Source organism: Symphalangus syndactylus, chromosome 24, assembly GCF_028878055.3.
Source record: "Symphalangus syndactylus isolate Jambi chromosome 24, NHGRI_mSymSyn1-v2.1_pri, whole genome shotgun sequence".
NCBI lineage: Eukaryota > Metazoa > Chordata > Mammalia > Primates > Hylobatidae > Symphalangus > Symphalangus syndactylus.
Genome location: NC_072446.2, coordinates 62850225 through 62872046, shown reverse-complemented (window position 1 = coordinate 62872046; position 21822 = coordinate 62850225). Strand labels below are relative to the sequence as shown.

Genomic DNA, 21822 nt, shown 5'->3' with positions numbered 1-21822 from the left:
ACAGGGAGCAAAAGACAGGAAATAACTGGGAGTTCCTACTAAAAGAGGGTGGTCAAGGAAGGATTTGATGGAAAAGTGAAACTTGAGTCCTGAACTGGGGGATAGAAGGACCAGCTCTGCAAAGAACTTGGGAGAGCCAGCCAGGCAGACGGAATCACAAACACCAAAGCCTTGAGGTAGGAAGGACTTTGGCATGACTAAGGGATGGAAAAGAGACTGGAGAACAGTGTGTAAGGAAGAAAGTGGCACATGAACTTGCAGAAAAAAGCAAGGATTTTGCAGGTCATGATAAAGAATATGGCTGTTCTAGGATTGGTGAGGAAGGAACCATTGAAGAGCTTCTAAATGATGGCTCCATCTGATCAGTGGAGAATGAGAGGGAAGAACATAGATATGTTAGAAAATTTCATAATAATCCAGGTAAGAGGTGATGGGATGTGGACCAGGGTAGAGAGGAGTGGATGGATGCAAGACACAGTTTTGAGACAGAGCCAACAGGATATGCTGTTGGATTGCATTTCAGAGTTAAGAAGTGAAGAGTCAAAGACAGCTTCCAGGTTTTACAAGGGTAGAGTTCATGTCAGTGGATTTATATGGGACATGTGGAATATGAGATGCCTCTGGGACATGTAAATGAAGATAATAGCAGGGAGGTTGTCAAGTGGACAGGGAGCTGAGAGTGAGGTGTCATGACGAAAGTGGTAAAAGGAGAACCAAGAGGTGTGTCACAGAAGCCAGGGGAGAAGAATGCCTTGAGGAGAGAGGACTTCTATTGAATGCTGCTGTGAGAACAAAAAAGATGAGGCCAGAGAAGTGCTCATTCAGCTGGGCAACGCAGCCATGACTGGTGACCTGAATGAGGTCACCAAGTGCTCTGCAGTTGCAGAGGCATCATGGGAACAGACTCCAGTGTCTATTGGGTAAAGGAACAAATGGAAGGTGAGGAAATGGAGACAGAATATACAAATAAGTCTTGCAAAAGTTTTACTATAAAAAGGGGAGATATATGAACATGTGGTCAAAAAAGAGTTTTTGGTTCATGTGAGATCAGAGATACCAGGGCGTCTGTGATGCTGATGAGAATGATCCAATTGAAAGGGAGAGACTGCTGATACAAAACTGAGAGAGGAGAAATGAGGAGTGAATTCTTCAAGAAGACAAGAGGCTATGTGTGAGAATTGGCCTTTCACAGAAGCAGGAAAGCTTGTTCTGTGTAACAATTGGGAAGAGGAAGAAAATGAGCTATGCAGACAGGAGTATAGACAGAGTGATGGTAATAAAAGAGTTACCATCCCATGACTCCTGTTCCATCAGTGAAATATGAAGTGAGGGCAGGAGCATAAGTAGGACGTTTGAGGAGAGAAGATATAAAATGGTCCTCTTGGATACTGGAGCAAGTAAGGTTGTGAAGGAAGGGCAGTTGGATTTTGGAACAGTGCTTAGTATTCATTTGAGGGTTTGAGGACATGAATCTAAAATAAAGCAAGTTTGTCAAGTTGGATGCTTTTATTGTTCCCATCACCCACCTGCTTGGCTACTAACCTACAGAAGTTGGATCACTGAGTTCAACCAAAATGGAGGTGTTGCCAGTCAAATATATAAGAAGAGAAGGGGGCAAGCAGAGTTGAGGGCTGTTGCAAGGAAATGATCAAAATAAAAGAACACTTGTTGAAGAAGGAAAGTAAAAATAAGAGAAGGCTGAAGGGAGGTGAGAAAATGGTAGTGGCCTGGAGATCTCAATGAGTTTTAAAACTGGAAAAATGAGTTAAAAGAACGGGAAGTGTCTTTATGTAGAAGGTTTACTGACAAAAGGTCTAGGGAAGAGGGTGGTTGGGATGCAGTAGAGGGAAAAGGTATGGGAGGTGAGGAGGTCCAAGAACTGGGGAGGTCATCTAGGTGGATGTTGGAGTCAACAAAAAGGATAACAGGAGGTCAATGATAAAGAAGACTAAGCCAGAAGCTGGGCTTTTAGATGAATGGAGAATGACCAGAAACTCCACAGAGCTGTTGGAACATCCAGCATCTTGAAAGGAGCAGGATTTGTTTGTTCGGTTTTTGTTTTTATTTTTCAGGAGGAAGGGAAAGAAAAAGTCAGGAGTTAGCCATGGGACCAGGAAGATCCAGGAGGAGGTTGAGGGGATGTTCAGAGAGGTGGAAAATGAGAGATTGATTATCATGGAGGAAAAGCCCGAGAAGGTCCAGTAAAAGGTTTGGGAAGGTGAAGGAGGACAGGCTGAGTCCAATTAAGTGTCCAGAGATGTGTAGAATGGAGAGCCTGGTCTCTTGATGGCAGCTGGGGGAGCCATGATGGGAACGGTCCTGCGCTTCTCTTGAATGGAGGTGAGACCCTTTACTCACTGGCATGGTGGCTTCTAGGCTGTTGTTTCTATGCTTATTTAGGTTGGTATAAAAGCATCAGATGAGGGGTAGGAATTACTTGAGCCTTAATAGGTGAGGTTGGCAGCCATAGCTTCAGACATCGGGTCCCTTACTGTTCATGTGTGAAGTGGTGGGAGCTGGTAGTTATACAGATTTCACCTACTTGTTTTTGTCATATACTTAAATAGTCCCTACTATGGGCCAGACACTTTTTTAAGCATTTGATTAATATTGACTTATTTAACCCTCAAAACAACACCTTGAGGTAGGCATTATTATTATCCTCATTTTACACAATAAGGTTAAGTACCTTGCCCAAGTCACACAGATAGCAGAGGTAGAGGCAAGATTTGAACTTTGGCTGTCTGGACACCAGAGTCCATGCTTTTAATCACTGTGACTGTGTGGCTTGGGGAAGAAGTCCTTTGTCTATTACCAAAAAGAACTCTTGCCTTGGAAGTCAGAAGACATAACTTTGAGTCCCTACTCTGTCACTAACTGGCTGTGACCATGGGCACAACATTTAACATCTTTCACCCTCAGCTTTCTTAGTGGTCAGTTCCATGCAGTCATTCAGGGACCCAGGATGATGGAGGCCCTGATGTCTTCTTAACAGTCCCAGCTCAGAAGTGACACACATCACTTCTGCTCACATAGATCATCCCTTGATGTGGGATGACTTGGAAATGTATTCCCTGATAAGGGTTGCCTCCAGCTTGGCACAAAGACATGTATTTTTGGTAGAAAGCTAGCCCTCTCTGCCTCATTACTCAATATGGCTTACGCTTTTAAGATTCTGCAGTGTTCCACACTTAGGGCTGTACTCTTAGCTGTTTGTCTTCTTCCTGCCTGACCTCTAGGTCTACTGCTTATTATAAAAGCAGTAAAATGACCATCTGAATGCCATTGACTGCCATGCATCCCCTCACTTTTTCAAATATAAGCTATGAATAAAAACAAATTAGCCCTTCACTAATGCCAAAACCTAGGGAAGAAATTAAGCGTGCCCAGAATTTTAAGCTATATCCATCACCATTAAGCATCTGTTTGCACTATGTCTATCCATTAACTAATCAGCAAAACATAGTTTCAGTAGGAATTGTTACAACCCATTTGATATGGAATGACAAGACTTAGAGGTTCAGAGTATTTCTGCAGTTAGAATAGCAGGCACAGTTTTCCTGAAATAGTTAGATATTTGAAGGGAAGATGGAATTGTTTCTCAATTTTCCAGATAATATGTTTGCTTTAGTGGAATGAGGATAGACCTCAATGCTCATGGTATTTGCAGAAGGGAGTGTTTGTCTATTACCACAGCTCCAATGTAGGCATTGGTGATTCATCTGCAGGTCAGAAAGAGAGCCCTGTTAGCCAGTTTAGGAAGGTCACATTTATAGACAAATCCAAACAAGGTAATTTGCTATCCTCTCTTGTTCACAGACAGACAAGATAAACCTAGGCAGAGAGAAAACTTGCCTCAATCTTGGATTAAATGCAGAGGTCTGCTTACACATTCCAAGGTCAAACTAAAAGTCTACAAGAGCAGGAGACTTGATTCAAAACAGCTCGTCTCTGACTGGTTTTCACGTGGGCAGAGGGGACTCTCTCGACACTAAGATGACCACAGCTCACATAGAGGTGTCAGCTGAAATATGGAGGATTGCCACTACTGTAGAAGATGTCCTATGCAAAAAAAAACAGCATAAGCTAATGAAAATATATAGTGGTCACTTACTCGGATATTACATGTCCTGAAGTCCTACAAATTATTTGGTAAGGCAGCTTTGTGATTTGTTTTCACACAGCAAGATGACTAGTGAAAAGAATTTAATGATAAGCAAACACATTACATATAAAAACATATTAATGATATTTATGTAGCACGAAGGCTTATTCCAGTTCACAGGCATGGTATTACCTTTACTATATACTTCCATAATTTAAGCACAGAAAAAGAGATAATGCGGTTTCTTCAAAATCCTTGGCCAGGTTTTGACCCCATTTTCTATTGAGAAGATATGTCCCCCTTTCCATTCCCCTAGAAGCAAACCACCTATGCAAAGTCAAAAGTGAGTAAAATGTGTAAAAGGGAAAGGAGTGTTTCACCTAAGTGTCATATTCAGAAACATCTGCCTTGCCTCATGTATACGGCATTAATTTCCTGCCAGTTTTCTATTGGAAGGCCCCCCCTGAGTCTTTTGAAATTGAACATCAGGTCATGTTTCTTTAATCAACCCTAGGAAACAATGAAAGAAAGGAGTGGTGGAAAGGTTTCTTTTTATAAAATGTTCCTAAAGTCAAAAAAGTCTAGAAGAAAGAACATGCACAACTTTGGACCATGAGTCTGGCATTTTAATACCAAAAAGCACTTATTCCCTGCCACCCCATGTTGGTTAAATATCTTCCTTCTTGTATTAGTTATCCATTACTGTATAACAAATTACCCCATACTTATGTTACCCCGTAGCTGCTCAAAAGAACACACGTTTATTATCTCAGAACTTGCATGGGTCAGGAATTCAGACACAGCTTACCCGGATCCCTTGGCCCATGGCCTCTCACAGGCTACAGTAAAGGTAGCCCTCAGTTCCTCGCCATGTGGGCCTCTCCATGGTGCAGCTCCCAGGATGGCAGCAGAATTTATCAGAGCAGGTAAGTGAATAAAGCCAGAAAAAGAGTATGAGCAAGCCAAAATCCAGTCTTTGTCGCCTAATCTCAGTGACATTCCATCATGTTTGCCATACCCTATTTGTCAGAAGCAAGTCGTTTGCTCCATCCCACACTCAAAGGGAGGGGATTGCACAAGGCTGTGTATTCCAGGAGGTGGGGTCATTGAGGGCCATTTCAGAAGCTGCCTGCCATACTCCCCTCCACATGTACCTGCCCATTCCTGTGTGTCCCAATAGTGATAGTTCCCCTGCACACTCCAGTGTAGTTACATGGGTCCTTACTTTTCCAGATTTCCTTAATTCCTTCATTTTATTTCATTTCTCGTTTCTCTCCTTTCATGTCAATTCAAAGTAATACTTTCATCTTCTAAACTGTTGCTCTCCTCTGCTCACAAACTTCCAATCATTCCCCTTTCCATGCCTCAAAACAGATACTGAGGAACTCCATATCTGGAACTGACCCGCCTTTCCTGCCCCTCAATTTACAGGCTGCATTTTCAGCCAAATTAGACTCTCACTATTCCTTGTACCCACCCACTCTGATGTTCTTTGCCCTCTTTCCAGTTGCAGAAATTCTGGATAGGCCACAGAAGCTCTTCTGTGGGCTGGGCGCTGTGGCTCACGCCTATAATCCCAGCACTTTGGGAGACTGAGTGGGCAGATCACTTGAAGTCAGGCATTCAAGACCAGCTGGTCAACATGGTGAAACCCTGTCTCTACTGAAAATACACACAAAAAAATTAGCCAGGCGTGGTGGCACACACCTGTAATCCCAGCTACTCGGGAGGCTGAGGCAGGAGAATCACTCGAACCCAGGAGGCGGAGGTTGCAGTGAGCCAAGATCATGCCACTGCACTTTAGCCTGGGCAACACAGCGAGACTCCATCTCAAAAAAAAAGTTTTTCTGTGAACCGTCGAGGTAGAAATGGGCCCACTTCTGAACCCTCACAGCATGGGTCATCCATTGAGTGAATATTGCATTCTTCCTGCTCCATGCCTATCTGTGGGTACGAAGCATCCCTACTGCCCACTCTGCCTGCCAGGACAGAGGAAGGGCCATGTGACCAGCAGTCGTAGCTTACTCCTCTGTTACACCCATGGCATGCAGTGTAGCTACTTGCATATGGAAAGTGCCCAAGAAAGTCTGGAAGGTCAGGGAGTGTTGTGCTTTCCAAAATGCCTTCACCACATTTAAGGAGGCAGAGCAGATACTGTTTTTTCATTTCATAGATGAGAAACCTGAGACCCGGAAAGTTTACCTACTAGCCTGAAATGGACAATGGCAGAGCCAAGATTAAATTCCCAAATTCTAAGGCCTTGTCCAATCCCACAATGCCCTGGCCTTATAAGAAGAAAGTAACTGATGTGGGATTCTCCATTCATATCTTTTCTTTTCAATGTAAAACCACCTGACTGGACTTGGTTTTTAATAAAGCAATTTAGAGTCACTTGATAACTCCTGCGTTGTAATGAATATCCTTCTCTCTCTTTTTTTTTTTAAACCATTCCAGGGGAAAGGAGGGAGCGAGACAGAGATTTTTTTAAAAGAAAAAAATAGTGCCGGGCCCAGTGGCTCATGCCTGTAATCCCGGCACTTTGGGAGGCTGAGGCAGGTGGATCACCTGAGATCAGGAGTTAGAGACCAGCCTGGCCAACATGGTGAAACCCCGGCTCTACTGAAAATACAAAGCCAGGTGTGATAGCACATGCTTGTGATCCCAGCTACTTGGGAAGCTGAGGCAGGAGAATCACTTGAACCCGGAAGGCAGAGGTTACAGTGAGCCGAGATCACGCCATTGCGCTCCAGCCTGGGCAAAAAAAAATGTGAATCTCCGTCTCAAAAAAAAATAAGAAGAGATTTAGAGACAGAAAGAGGGCTTGGGTCTGCAATTTCTTGTTCTTCTGTGAAGTAAACTTTTCAACTTACCAAAAACACAGCGTCAGGAAATGTTGTGTCTTTAAGTGTCAGCGTGTGCCGTCCTGACCCCTGATTCACATCTGCCCATCTGATGAAGTTATCAGTAGCTTGTAGCCTGTACAGGTCAGGAGGGTTCCAATGACCCAGGACACCTTCGCCAGATGCCGTGGCTGAAACCACAGCATTTCTGGCAGCAAAGTGAGGGGTGTGTGTGTGTGTGTGTGTGTGTGTGTGTGTGTGTGTGTGTGTAGGTAGGTAGGTAGGAGGAGCAACTTAAAAGAGAGACTTTAGCATGAGGGATCATTATTTCTCAAAACCCACCATCTAGGCCTCTGTAGGCAATATTTTGAATTCAAAATGACTTTCAGCCAAGTTGTGTTTGCACCTGGGAACTGTGAGAAGTAGTGAAAGCTTCATAAAGGAGATGAAACCTGACCACGACAGGAAGTGACTTACAGCCCCGGAGGCTCCGATGTATTGACATAAGGTAGTGAAGTAGGAAAGAATTACGGTTTTCAAAAAGAAGTAGGATCTTGGTTTCTCTTTTATCCCAGTATGATGTGTGTGTCCTAGAACAAAATCCTCTAACCACAGTGCAAAAGTGACATTCATGCAACAGGAGTGGTCTAAATCCCTTGCCTTTGTGGGTCTGATACAGAGGAAAGTCAGAATTTCCTCTATGACTTGTTCATCGTGTGTCAGTATTGTGGTTTCCAAGTGCTGTGCAAACCTGATTTTCCAAGTTCCAGGTGGGCTATGTGGGTGATGGCAGCGTCCAAAAGTGCGGAAGAAATGAGCTAGAGCCAGCAAGTTACTTGGAGACTGAGGTTGTGGCTGCCCGATTCATAGTAGTACATTTCTTTGTATGCACAAATTGTCAGATATTCTTATTCTCTAGCATTTCTTCACTTGATTCTTCTTTATGAACATTTCTTGTTGCTCCACTTGAAGCAACAAGGGATCTGATGTCCAGCAGCAGGTGATTATACAAAAAGCTGAGTATGAACTGCATTGCCGGTGTGTGAACTGCCTTGGAAGAACCACATCACTGGAAAATTTGATACTCTTTTGAAAAGATGATGGGCCTTACCAGTGAGATGTCTCCACTCCAGAGGAAGCTATTTTTTTAATGCAACACCTTGCCTGACATACTGCCTCAAGATCAATCTCAAGAGAATCTTGAGTTTAGCAAAAGCATTCTGCACCATTTCCCAGCAAGCGATTTCATAATAAATAAGACCATTGAACTTTACCTCTTGAGCCAGGCCTCATAATACTAATTTCTGCCAGTGTTCTTCACATGTACCCAGGGTGAAATGTGCTCAGTTTGTTTTCCCCTTTCAGTTCACTTCTTTTCCTCTCCTTCATCCGAAACCCAGTGTTAGAGGGACAGTTTGAAACAACCTGAAGGGATGACATATGATGACTTTTGAGGCCGTTCCCTTGATCCGCAGATGTTTCCCTGTTCTGCATGACCGGCCATTTGGGGGTGAGAGGGGGAAGCCGGTGGAATAAATATATTTCTATCTGCAAAACCGAGCACTGGCTTTGAATTAACATGAAGGGACAAATGGAAAGCAAGGTGAAAGTATATGATGTAAGAGAGTTGATCAACATGAAAATACTGGTAGAAAGTGTTGTAACTTGTTAACCTGCTTGTACAGGAGAAAAAGCTGTTTATGTTTAGGTAAGATTGGCTAAACATCATGGGCCAAGTTCAGGCCCCACATACATGTGGTCAGGTCGGGAGCCCTGCAAAGAACCTGTTGCCTTTATCCGAATATGACTCATTGCTGGGTAGAATTTTTTAGGATGATTTTTGAAAAGATAAATAAAATAAGGACACAAAGATCTAGGGAGAAAAAGCCAAATCTCACAGGAATCAGGGTTCCTAATGATCTTCTGTTCTCCCCACCACTGAAAGGTACTGAAAACAGGCAGGAGGGAGATCAGCTGCGAGCCTGCCCATTTCGCAGATGGAACAGGGCTGAGGAGCTGGTGCAGCCATTCCAGGCCAGCCTCCCCTGCCTCCCACCCCTAGTTCTGCCAGCAGACCACTGCCGCCAGACGTGAAACATGGGCAGGCCTACTGGAACCCTTCCGTGCCCCAGGTGGACAGACACAGCAGGACCACACGGAGTCCATTCTTCTCCAGCAAAGTAGTGATGTGTTCCAGGCAAAAACCCAATCGAGGATGTTTTGGCCCAAAGGAAACATTTACAACCAAATTATACACCTCGGAAAATAAACGGGCTTTCATTTTGGAAGGAAACCCTGCCAGGCTCTTTATTATTTACACCACAGTCATAAAGTTGGTTTTAATCTCTGTCGTGGAATGCTGCTGAATTGGCCAACTGGCAGGCTCTGGTGGTTCGAGTGGGGACCACTTTGCCTTTCGGAACACACAATGGGAAGCAAAGGGAAGTACTTCTCCTGAACCATTTTTCTCAGCCTCCATCATTTTTTGTTTTGTTTCCTGGCATGTTCATTACAACTTTAAAGCAGACTTCTTTCTGCATTCTCTTTTCCTTTTTTCTCATTTGCAAAAATTCCTGGGGCCTTCCAGAAAAGGCTTAATGTAATGTTTCCTTTCCAAATTGATGAAAATCCAGGAGGAGGCCCAAGAAAGTCTATAATGGATTTCCATTGATAGCTTCCAGGGGAACTGGATATAAAAGCTCACAGTGAACAGAAGGAAGAGCTATCAAGCATGTTCTCTTTTTCTACCTTAACAAAGAAACCTGGAAATGGGAAACTGCTGGTAGTCTGCTCCCAGGGTTCATGCCATGAAACGACCACGTTGATAGGGTAGCCGGGAGGCTTAGGATTTCTGGGTTTCAAATATTTTATACCGTTACCAGATTATACACTGTGTACTGTGTCCAATTTTAGGTTTGGAATAACGAGGGCCCCTACTAGCTTTCAAGGATGTGGCTGGGTGCTTTCAGTTAGGAAACTCCTTTGATAAGGCTCAGAGTCATTCAGCTTGCAGAGAATTTCACACGTACTGAAGACGTGAGAATGAAGTCCTTGGGGGCAGGTGGAGTTTTAGCAAATAGAGCGGGAAAGGAGTGAGTAATGGGCAATACTTTGGTCCTCACTGATTGGGCAAACCATGGCAACACAGTTAAGCATGCCAAGCGGCTTCCAAAACTTGCTGCACATTGGAATCGCCTGGGGATCTTTTTAAGGTCCTGGTGCCTGGACCCTTCCCCAAACTCCCTGTTTGATTTATATGGTTTGGGATGTGACTGAGGCATCAGGATGTACATTTGGGAACCCCTGCTGTGGACTGTAAGCTCCATGAGGGTAAGATTCATGTCTATCTTGCTCCCTATTGTATTTCCAGTCTTTGGAATGGAGTAATTGGCTCTCAGTAATTACCTATTGAATGAGTAAATGGATACATGCCCTGCAGCTCATCTGCCCACACACCATCAAAATGAATCCCAGCTAATTAGGTGATTTCAGCCTTTAAGTATGTTGGGTGGTTTAGGATGAGTGTGGCTTACATTCTAGGTCTCCTTTGCCCCCATCTATTTTACCCTCTGCTTCTCCCTACTGAAAACATCCTGAAAATTATTTTGTCATCTCTTCATAGGCCACTTTTAATATTCATGACCTCGAAATTTTATAACTTATGACCATTGATTGCTTTATATTTTCCATAAGTTAGGAATTTATACCTTAGCTGTTCTGCTCCTTGGATTTCTGCCTCCCTCCCTATAATACTTTAATTATTCAGAGATCAACCCAGTCATTTTTGGCCAGCAAAACTCTGGGGATTTCTTTCACCCAGTAGTTGAATGGTGAGCACTTGTCCTCTCCTTCTGATGTTGAAGGTTTTCACTTCCCGCTCCCTGCCTCCATTCTATCTCACCCCCCTTCCACAGGCATTGAATTCTGGCAGTGGATAAGTCAGCTTTTATTGTAAAAATGTTTATGGAGACTGTCAGTTCTTAACCTTCAAACTGAACCATGCTGTTTGTATTTTTCCAAGTGATGGAGAGTGTGAAGGACTAATGAAAATGGAGCGTGAAGAGATCAAACATGCGTCGTGGAATCTCTGTTCAAAACCCAGAATGGGAGAAAGTCCACTTTGCGGGGGAAGGCAGAATTCTGGGGATGGGATCCTCTGTGAGTCAGGCTCAGGGCGTGAGAGAAAGTGAGGTGCAGGGAGCAAGGGGACCAGCTTGGTATGTGGGAGGTAGAGATCATAAGACTTTCTCTTTGGAGAAGCTAGAGCTAGAAATATATTTCCTTTGGTCAGAGAGCAAGCGAGAGTTGTAACAGACTCTATCTTCTGACCTTCTTGAGCCTGCTTTCAAAAGTCAGGATTTTGAAAGAAGCCATTCATAAGTTTGTATAGCATGCCATGTTGGAGAACTTTTTGCTTACCGTGTGACTTTTCTGTACGCCACTGGGGAGGGTGAGCACTTAGAACTTGGAGCCGAACTCTTAGTAACTGAATACCCAGGACTCTGGTTAAAAATGGGTTTGGCTCTACCTTAAAAGCCAATCTGTATATCTGCAGACTTGAGGAGTAAGTGGGAGAGTCCAAGCTGAAGCAAGCAAATGACATGTTCCCAGGGTGAGATATAAATTTGCTGGAGGAGAGCAAAGCTCTGCTTGCTACATGAGCTTTCCAGTTGGGGACTGTGAGATTTATCTGAAAAGAGCATTTTCTTGGGTTGGATTCTTGGCAGCAGTTGGCCCTGTCTATGGAGCTTAAGACACAAGAGTGTGAATGGATCCCTCAGGCCTCTTTTCTGGAACATGTCCCTGGAAGAATAAGGAGCAAGTGCACAGGGGAGATGGTGAATGAATGCAGCTCAAGAAGTTATGCTTTTTCCTTGGAGTAGGGACCATTTGGCTTTGATGATGGCTGCTGTGTACATGCTGGGAACAAGTAGATTCTCCTTCTTCACCTTCATACATGAATCATTGCTTTAATCAGGAAAACTACAAGTTAGGTGTTGGATGGTCTGAGATTTATCCTTGCTGATGGGTTCATCGTGGGGAGGCTTTTGTGGCATCAGAGAGCTCTTCAGTGTAAAGGGGCGCCATCTTGGCTGGGCACAGTGGCTCACACCTCTAATCCTAGCACTGTGGGAGGCCAAAGCGGGCAGATCATTTGAGGTCTGGAGTTTGAGACCAGCCTGACCAACATGGTGAAACCCCGTCTCTACTAAAAATACAAAAAAAAATTAGCTGGGTGTGGTGGCGTGCACCTGTAGTCCCAGATACTCAGGAGGCTGAGGCAGGAGAATCACTTGAACGTGGGAGGCGGAGGTTACAGTGGGCCAAGATTGCGCCACTTGCACTCCAGCCTGGGCGACAGAGTGAGACTCTGTCTCAAAAAAAAAAAGAGGAGCCATCTTAAAACCATGATGATAGTAACTTGGCATTTGGGGCAACTGAAGGAAACTGTTTTTCTCCACTCTCTCTTGTCTCTCACCTTCTGTCTTCCCACTTCTCTCATTTACTAACAGATAATTTCTCCTCTCTCTTAGGCCCACCTGGGGTCCCCAGCCCCGCTCTCAGATCTCGCTTAATCTTCTGCCAGACCTCTGAGCTAGAAAAGTTTATCTCATCCATTAGCCAATCTGGAACCAACCTGTCCTTCCCCATGGACCTGTGTGGCTTAATTAGGGACAGACACACAGTGAGGGAGCAATCAGTTGGAGGCCCGTTGCTGCCCCAGTTGGGGTACTTGCTACCCAAGCGGGCCTGGCAAAGCTAGCATTTATTGGCGCAGGGAAAAGCAGGAAGGAACCAAGTCTCACAGTTCATCCTCCACCTTCAGGGTTTTTGATCTTCCCACCCTGCATGTTGATCTCTTATGTCACTTGCTCAGTGTGCAGCTTCCTTCACCCAGGGACCCGGAGGGTGAGGAGCTCTGCCTTCCCTCACGGTGTTATCATAGGGGCATCCCTGAGGAGTGCGTGACCACTCAGAGGGTTTCCCCAGGCTGGATGGGATGCCTTGGAGCTCATTTGCTGTTGATCTGATTATGCTTTTCCAAGATAAAACTGCACTCTTTGAGAGCCCTGTGTTTCCTGGAAAGCATCTCCCATTGCCACAGTACCATTCAGAATGATAGCTCTTACCGACTCTCAGCCACTGCCCCTCACCTGCAGAGAATTGCCAGGAGGCCTTGCTCAAACACCCACTGCTGGGCCCCACCCCAGAAGCTCTGATTCCACAGGGGAGAAGACCTGAGAATCAGCATTTTTAACACATTTCCAGGCGATTCCAACACTGCTGGCCTGGGACCCCCATTTTGAGAACATATGAATTAAATTAATAACTCAGTATCATGATCAGTTTTTCTGTGAGCTCAGTTAGGAAACAATGGGCTAGTTCAGATATCTTAAAATTTAAAAAAAAAGCTAAAATTAAAATAACACATACACATCCATATCCGTATATATATAAATATATGTGTATGTTTATACACACATGTAAAAACACACTTATAAATGTGTATTTATGGGCCAGGCACAGTGGCTCATGCCTATAATCCCAGCACCTTGGGAGGCTGAGGTGGCAGATCACTTGAGGTCAGGAGTTCAAGACCAGCCTGGCCAACATGGCAAAACCCCATATCTCCACTAAAAAAAAAAAAAAATACAAAAATTAGGCATGGTGGTACATGCCTGTAATCCCAGCTACTTGGGAGACTGAGGCAGGAGAATCACTTGAACCCAGGAGGGGGAGGTTGCAGTGAGCCAAGATCACGTCACTGCACCCCAGCCTGGGAGACAGAGCAAAACTCCATCTCAAAAATAAATAAATAAATAATTGTGTATTTATATCTGCAAATATATATTTATATTTATATAACCATATACATATGCTTTATGTGTATATATAAGTGTAAACAGATGTACATACAAATAGAAAATCTTTGAATTCATATTTGACTTTGAAGAACAGCAAGCAGATTCAGAAAATGTTCAGAATCAGAATTGAATTCAAGAGAGCAAAATACCTGCCCCCCACATCTCCTGCTGAGCCTCGTTTCTGCACCTGCTTCCTAAACCCCTGCTGCTCTCTGTTGCTCTGCCAGGGCTGCTCCTTGGTGCACTTACTGGGTGCTCAGTGGTGACTTGGTCACAGGCAGGTGGCAGGAGCTGTTGGTACCTCCAGCACAGTCTCTACATACTCTCTCTGGGCAAAGGGAGAAGCTGGGCACTGCCCGTGATATCACTCAGAGGCAGATGACTGTGCTGTCCTGTGCCAGGACTCAGGGTCACCACACAGGTAAGAGCCAACACAGGAACGGAGCCAGGGAGAACTTTTCCACCTCTGCCAGAACTTCTTCTCATCCTCCCACATCTCAGAATCCACACGTGGTTCGAGAGATGTAGGAGGAGTCAAGTGTGGCCACACTTATTGGGCATTGAAAACCTGTTTGTCATTCCTTCCTTTTCCATCTATTCATTGTGCCTTCCATTCATTCAGAGAGCATTTAGTGAGGTCCTACTCTGTACTGGGCTGTAGGCCAAGTGCGGAGGCACAGAAGTGACAGAACAGACACGGTCCCTGCCTCATGGTTCTGATATCCTGGTAGGGACCACAACACAGAAGAAAGCCCATAAATAGAATAATTTCAGCTAATAAATACTACAAATGAAATAAGCAGAATGATAGAGGGGAGCTTTTAAAGAGTGGGAAAGCACACTGGTTATATAAGATGATCAGGGAAGTCCTCCCTCTCTGGAGGTGACATTTAAGCTGAGACTTGAAGGATGGAAGAGAGAATGATGGCAACCTGGACTAGGACAGTGGCAGAGGAATTTGAAAAAATGGATAAAATGCTCTTTTTGTTGTTAGCAAGTAATAAAGGACTTGAAGATGTTAACATGGCTAATATAATTTACCCCATTGTGGAGTTGAGTTTACTGTTCAGTCATTATCTGTGTGTGTGTTTTTAGCCAGAAACTGGACAAAGATGAATAAATGTCCAATAATGTATAGAAAAAGAAAAGAAGTATGTATATGGTAAAGAAGTCATGAGGAGCAAGGAGGGATTAACTCTGCTGAAGATCAGGGAAGGTTTACAGAGAAGTCAGTATCTAAATACGGTTTTAAAGGATGCATAGGAGTTTTCTATATGGATAAGGGAAGGAAAGACTTTGCAGGTAGAGTAGACAGAAAAAAGTGTGACACTAGCGCATCTATTAGCACTTGTAAGCCTCTATATGAATTACAACAAGTCATTGCCTCTGGGAAGACAATATCCCTTCCTCCAGTCTCAACTTCAGCCATTACTTGCCCCCTCACCAGACATCTTTGCACCATGCGCAAATTGTACAATGTACATGGCATGGTAGACCTAAGTGAAACTACAAGGGGTCCACTGTGCCCCTGCCTATCAGCTTTGAAATCCTGTTTGTTCATCCAGCCAGACAACCAGCCTTTCATTCATTCAAAGGATATTTAGTAAAGTTCGTGGGGTTTTTTGTTGAGACTGCAGTTACAAAAAGAGAAAGACAGTTTGTAATTTAGTCCTGGAAAACCGTGAAGATCCACTAGGCAGTGACACCCAAGTAGCCAGTAGGAGAGCATCAGGCTGGGAGTTCGAAACTCTGTGTCCTGGGCCCTGGCTCATGTGCCACCCTCCTCTTCAAAGATCCTTTAGAGGCCAGGCATGGTGGCTCACGCCTGTAATCCCAGCACTTTGGGAGGCTGAGGTGGGCCGATCACCTGAGGTCAGGAGTTTGAGACCAGCCTGGCCAACATGGTGGAACCCCATTTTTACTAAAAACACAAAAATTAGCTAGGCGTGGTGGTAGGTGCCTGTAATCCCAGCTACTCAGGAGGCTGAGACAGGAGAATCACTTGAATCCAGGAGGCGGAGGTTACAGTGAGCCGAGGTTGCGCCTTCGCACTCCAGCCTGGGCAACAGAGTGCGACTCTATCTCAAAAAAAAAAAAAAAAAAAGGATCCTCTAGATTGTGCTTTGTAAAAATGGAGAGTTGGATCTGAAAACCCATTTTGTGCCCTGCCCCCACCAGGCAGGTCTGCCATGACTATTCTCAGGACTAGTTGTATTTTAATAGGGGATCATGAGATCATGGAGATAAAATGGCTTTAAAATCAAATGACTGAAACACTGACTGCTCCTTCCATCCTCAAGGTGGACCTTTTTGGAGAGGCTGGCGATTGGTAGTGTTGGTCCTTTCTCTGCATTCTGAGCACTCTCTTTACACTGAGGTTGTTGGAAGAGGCATTCACTCTCCCCGTCAGCTGCAGCCCACACAGGCTACCTTTTGTTGTCTCTGTTGGTCCAGCTTTAAATCCTCCCTGGGGTCAGCCAGAATTCACACACCCCTAGTAAGTATGAGCCAGGTGACTTTGGCAGGATTCCAAACCTCATTTTTCTCATCTGTACAATGGAGGTGATGATAATTATATCCACCCAGTGGGAAGCTTTGAGAACCAATTGGTAGAAGTGATACATAAAAGCGTTTGAGCAAGGCTAGCACGGAGAAGACATTTGAAAAAGGTGGAGGAGGTGGAGGTGTGGCTGTCACTAGGGAAGATAGGAGCTGGTCCTGAGGGGAATAACAGTGAAGAGAAAATATAACAATGTAAGAGTGAGTGCTAGAGAAGGCTAATGAGAGAAGGGAATAATAAAGAGGAGAAAAGAAGTGTTTTTACCACACAGATGCTACCCATTTTACGGGTGGGAAAGCTCGAGCCACAGGGAAATAACATGCTCAACATGAAGCTCCTCTTTTTTCAAACACTATATTTTCCCCAATACGAAGTGATAAACTTGCAGTCACCCTTTTGCTTCACTTCCAAGTTTTGGAAAAGTTGTCTTAACAAGCCATGTGCTATTGGCACTGTCTCACCCTAGCACAGTACCTGGTACATAATAAATATCGATGAAGTGTTTGTTGAATGAATCCATGAATAGAGGTAACAGCCCAGCTTCCTATAGAGAAAAGTTAGCTAAGCTAAGTCAAGAGCCCACAATTGCATCAGCTGCCAGTTTTCCAAGCAGGAATCACACCATTTCCCTAGAGAAGAACAGAACAGCAGTCCAAACAGGAACAATCTGTACAGGCAGGTGGCGAAGGGAACAGGTGCTGGTGGCAGGAGCTTTCTCTTCACCTCTGGCCATACGTGGCCTACGACAGCTGTATAATTGTTTTACAGTGTCGGCGGGGGGTGGGGGCTCCTGTTAATAAATGGGCATTACTAGTTTCTAGCAGCACACAGAGCTGCACAGGTGCATCATGAAAGCACAAAGGAGAACTGTTAAGTCTCGGCTTCGAGTCTTTGAAAAACTGGCAATGAAGCTATTACCAAAAAAAGCACCTGTCAGTGAACAAAGTCGTTGGCAGGGCTTTGGAATTTTCCAACGGGTTTTACCCAGCTTTGAGCTAACAGGTAGAAGGAGAGAGAGAAAGGAGAAGATGTTCCAGTCATTGTAGATAGAATCTACATTTCATGCATTTGGGAACCACTGGATTTTTATTTAATCTTCCCACCCTCAATTTGATGTTTTCAGCATTTGGAATAAAGTGGAGTTTTTTTTTTTGAAGTTAGTGTGACATAATTTCTCCAGAACAAGTGTCTCTTTAGGATTCCATTCCGAGGAGGTCAGAGCTGAATAGAGTGAGAGGCTTTCTGCAATTCTCATTCTACCTCACCATGGTCATTTTACAGAATAAATAACCAAGGTCCTATATCAGTCAGCTTTTGCTGTGTAACAAACCACACTGGGTTCACTAGCTTAAACCCGCAAGGATTTATTATTTCTCATGATTCTCTGGGTCAGCAGGGTGGCTCTCATAGCTTGGGTAGGCTCAGCCAGGGCTGGATGGTCTAGGACGGTCTCCATCTGAGTGACTGGCCATTGGCAGGCTGGTGAATCTGGTATAAATTATCTCTGCTGCACACGTCTCTCACCATTCAACAGGCTAGCTTGGCCTTTTTCACCGAGTGTTCTTAGCATTCCAAAGAGCAAAAAAAATAGGCAATCCTAAGGCACAAGTGCTTTTCAAGTCTCTGTTAACTGTTGTCCCTTTGGCCGCAGTAAGAAGTTCAAAGAAGGCTGGGCACAGTGGCTCATGCCTGTAACCCCAGCACTTTCAGAGGCTGAGTTGGGTGGATCACCTGAGGTCAGGAGTTCAAGACTAGCCTGGCCAACATAGTAAAACCCCGTCTCTACTAAAAATACAAAAAATTAGCCGGGCGTGGTGGTGGCAGGCACCTGTAATCCCAGCTACTCTGGAGGCTGAGACAGGAGAATCGCTTGAACTCAGAAGGCAGAGGTTGCAGTGAGCCAAGATCGCACCATTGCCCTCCAGCCTGGGCAACAAGAGTGAAGAGTGAAACTCTGTCTCAAAAAAAAAAAAAAGAAGCTCAAAGAGTGTGGAAGCAACTACCCGAGGCATGGATCTTTAGAGAAAAGAAGAATTTGTGGACATTTTTGCCAACCAGTCTACCGTAAGTGCAAAGGTGCAATAACTTACCAAAGCTCACAAAACAGGAAGAGGCAATGCTGGGACCCAGACCCGGACCTTGAACTCCTGGCCCCAGTCCTTTCCACAGTACCCTGAACCCTTTTCAGGATTCCAAGGTTAAGGTCCAATGACCTTTGAAACCCATTTTAGAAGTACTTGGAGCAGAGAGATTAGCAATAGGTTTCAATGAGGGTTCTTAACTTTAGTGTTGAGAAGAATCCATCTCCTTAATTAGGATAATAACTTGGCAAGGGTCCCCAGGCCACCCCTACCCCAGACCTCAGCTTCTGAACTCTGCCATCCATGTCCTTTGGCTTAATCTCCAGGTTCTCCCTCTCACCAACAGAACATCAGCCTTGGCCTGGGCCTTGGATCCCCTCATTCCTTGCAGGGAGACACAGAATCACTGCAGGAGATGTTTGCCTTCTGGTGTCCTGTTCGACACCCTTTCCCTCTGGTCGTAGGAGGACTTAGATACTTGGGCCTTTTAGGTGCACTAATGATCTGGTGCCTCTTCAAATTGGGTCCTGGAAAACGAGTCCTGGACAGTTACCACTCTGTTTTCTTTGCTGGTAATGGACAAAGCACAACTTGGAAAATCACCGATAATCCATACTCATCAAATATTTGCTCAAAGTTTGACTTAAAGGAGTGGCTGAGCTCTAACAGGGCTGAAGAGGAGGGACGGAAGACCCCTGGTGGCCACTGGTGGCCTGGCCTTTATAGCCCTGAGCTGGTTAGCTGTAGCCTGGAAGACTAATAGAAAGCCTTGCCCTTAACTGGATGCTGAGGATGGCTGGCCTCACACCGCAAGGGCTTTATCAAAGTGGTTCTGGAAAGTATGATTTCTCCATCTCTCTACATTTGCAGGGATGTTTTAGGTGATGTGTGAAGGGTTTGTTTTTCATTTTCTTTCTTTTTTTTTTTTTTTTTGGCCAAACTCACTTTCCACTCTTGTACTCTGCTTCTTACATGTTTTCTTACACTTGAAAGAATAATTTATCCTTCATTTCAGTTCATTCTTTAGCCTAACAGGACATAAAAGAAATTGGTCCTGGAAAAGCTACCACTCTGTTTTCTTTGCCAGCAATGGAGAAAGCACAGCCTGAAAAAATTCACCAATAATCTGCACATTTTCAAGATCAAAGCAGTTTACAGAAGTATTCAAGACACACCAGTGAAGTGTTGATCTCCATTTTGTCAGCCGGCCCCAAGACTTCAATGAGGAGAGATACACAGGGATGGGTGGCCCCTCCACCTCAAAGCCAGCTCCCTACCCAAATGCAAAGAGTTGCCCATTCTTCATTTCTTCTAAAGCCTGAGATAATAAATGAGGTCACTGCCAAGCTCTAAAGTAAACATCGTTATGATGCATTCTGCCACCATAACTAGGGATTCCTCAGCTATTAGTCAGACCTCGACAGCAGGCTCCATTCCCAAACCAGGACTGAGACCCTCCTGAATTCTTGAGCCATGATGTGCCTGTGTCACTGGCTCTCAGGGCTGTCGTCAGAGTCCCCAGCAAAGATTGAAGCATACGTATGGCCATTTCCCCTCTGCCGGGAATAGTTCCTAAAGGGGCATTGCATTGTCATGCTTGCTATAAAATACGGCCATTGACATTTGCTCTGTTCTGCTGCCTGAAGGGGAATGATTGCCATCACACACAGGCTTCATGAGAGCAGCAGCTGGTCAACCTTGTTATCTGTGTCTTCGCAGTGCAGTTTTTCCCCAGTGCATCCTGGCTGCCCCTTTCCAACACTTCTCAGAATAAGTCCAACAAGCCCGCAGCACCCCCTGCTTCCACTCCTAGGATCGTGGTCTCCATCCATCTTCCTGAGCACTAAGAACAAGTGTGCCCCTTCTAGAAAGCCGATTTTATGGTCTAAAACTCACTTTATTCATTCTCCTGGTTTTCTCATCTTAGGAGTGCTTGCTCCTCAATCATGTTAATCAGTGTGCCATTTTCTTTTTTCTCTTCAAACGCCAAAACTTTTGCTCTTCCCTTTGAAATACCACTAGTGGCATTCTTGAACTTATTTTTAGATGTGTGGGAGTGTTCCAGACAAAATCGATGCTCGGCACAGATAAAGCCCCCAGTGTGTTTATCGTGGGTAGAAGAAAATGGAGTGTTTGAATGTGGAAGGCGCACAGCCATGGGCCTGGGTGCAGTTTGGCTTCCTTTCATCTGGAAAAAGGAAACAAGCATTGTCGATAATAATATGCAGATGTCCAGCCCCAAATGAGGACATATTGCTAATTAACTATATTGTTAGTTTGTTTTAAGGAGAGAGGCTGTAGTGACATTAATTATAATCTCTGTTGTTTGTTGTTCAAAGTCTATGAGACCAAATGCATTGCTAATAATATCTTCTTTAATATCTTCAGTAGAAGATTCCTAGGGTTTTTTTTTTTTTTCTTTAGAATCCCACATAAAAGCCACATTAGGGGTAATGAGGCCTGTAGCCTGAGCCTAATTAAAACAAAATCTAACTAGGCCCTCGTTACCCAGTGATAACTTTAGCCATCATTATCATCAGCTAGTACTTATTGGTTGCCCCCTGAGCTTGTGAAACTGGAGGAGGGAGGAGGGAGTTTGGAGACTGAAGATGGGGCCTGTTCTTTGCCTTTCAGAAATTTGCCAGCCAGTCTGCCTCCAAGAAGTCTGCCTGGTTATGTTAATCTGGGGAATAGTTACCAGTTTTTGCCTTAAAGAGAAAAGGTACTAAACTTTCCTAGACAGCCACAATTTGTTACTGATTTGTGCCTCTTCTGGAGGTTCTGAAAGTGGTGAAATCAACCCTGTTCTTCAGATTCCAGTCCTTGGTTGGTGTTTGCAGAATAGGGCAGGTGGCTATTTGCAGACTGGGACAATGATGCTTAGCCCATTTTTTCCAAAAGAGGATGCATCGCCCATTTCCATAGCTTTGTCTTCCTCCTGTTGGAGTGCTCATCCTAATTTGCCCTGTGGCTTGGTTGTCCAAAAAACCTTACTCCCTCTCTTTTGTATTCATCTGCCGATGTCAAATGACCAGCTAGGGGACTCTGGCCATTCTGACCACTCTGACCCTAGATGTGGCTATGGCCATCCATCCACCTTGGTCACAAACACAGCCACGATGAGCAACGCCAGCTATGCAGTGGCTGGAGGCAGTGATTGGGCATTCTTGGTGTTGGACCAGGATGTACTCAGTATAAAGGACACAAGTGATTAAAACGTGTGGATTTGTCAACTGAGAAAAACTGCACCCAGCCTAAAGATGAGAGGTTTTCTTTTCTCGATTCATCTCAGCAGAGCTTTCCCAAAGACATCCAGGGCCAGCTGATGAGAATGAGGAAGGAGGGGTGAGATCCCAGCACCATGTATCTT

At 44.6% G+C, this 21822-nt stretch overlaps 1 protein-coding gene across 1 annotated transcript in view; it reads left to right on the top strand.

The window, feature by feature from the left end:
* ISM1 (isthmin 1) overlaps positions 1–21822 on the top strand; it is a 77913-nt gene that overhangs the window by 19873 nt on the left and 36218 nt on the right. The window lies entirely within an intron of this gene.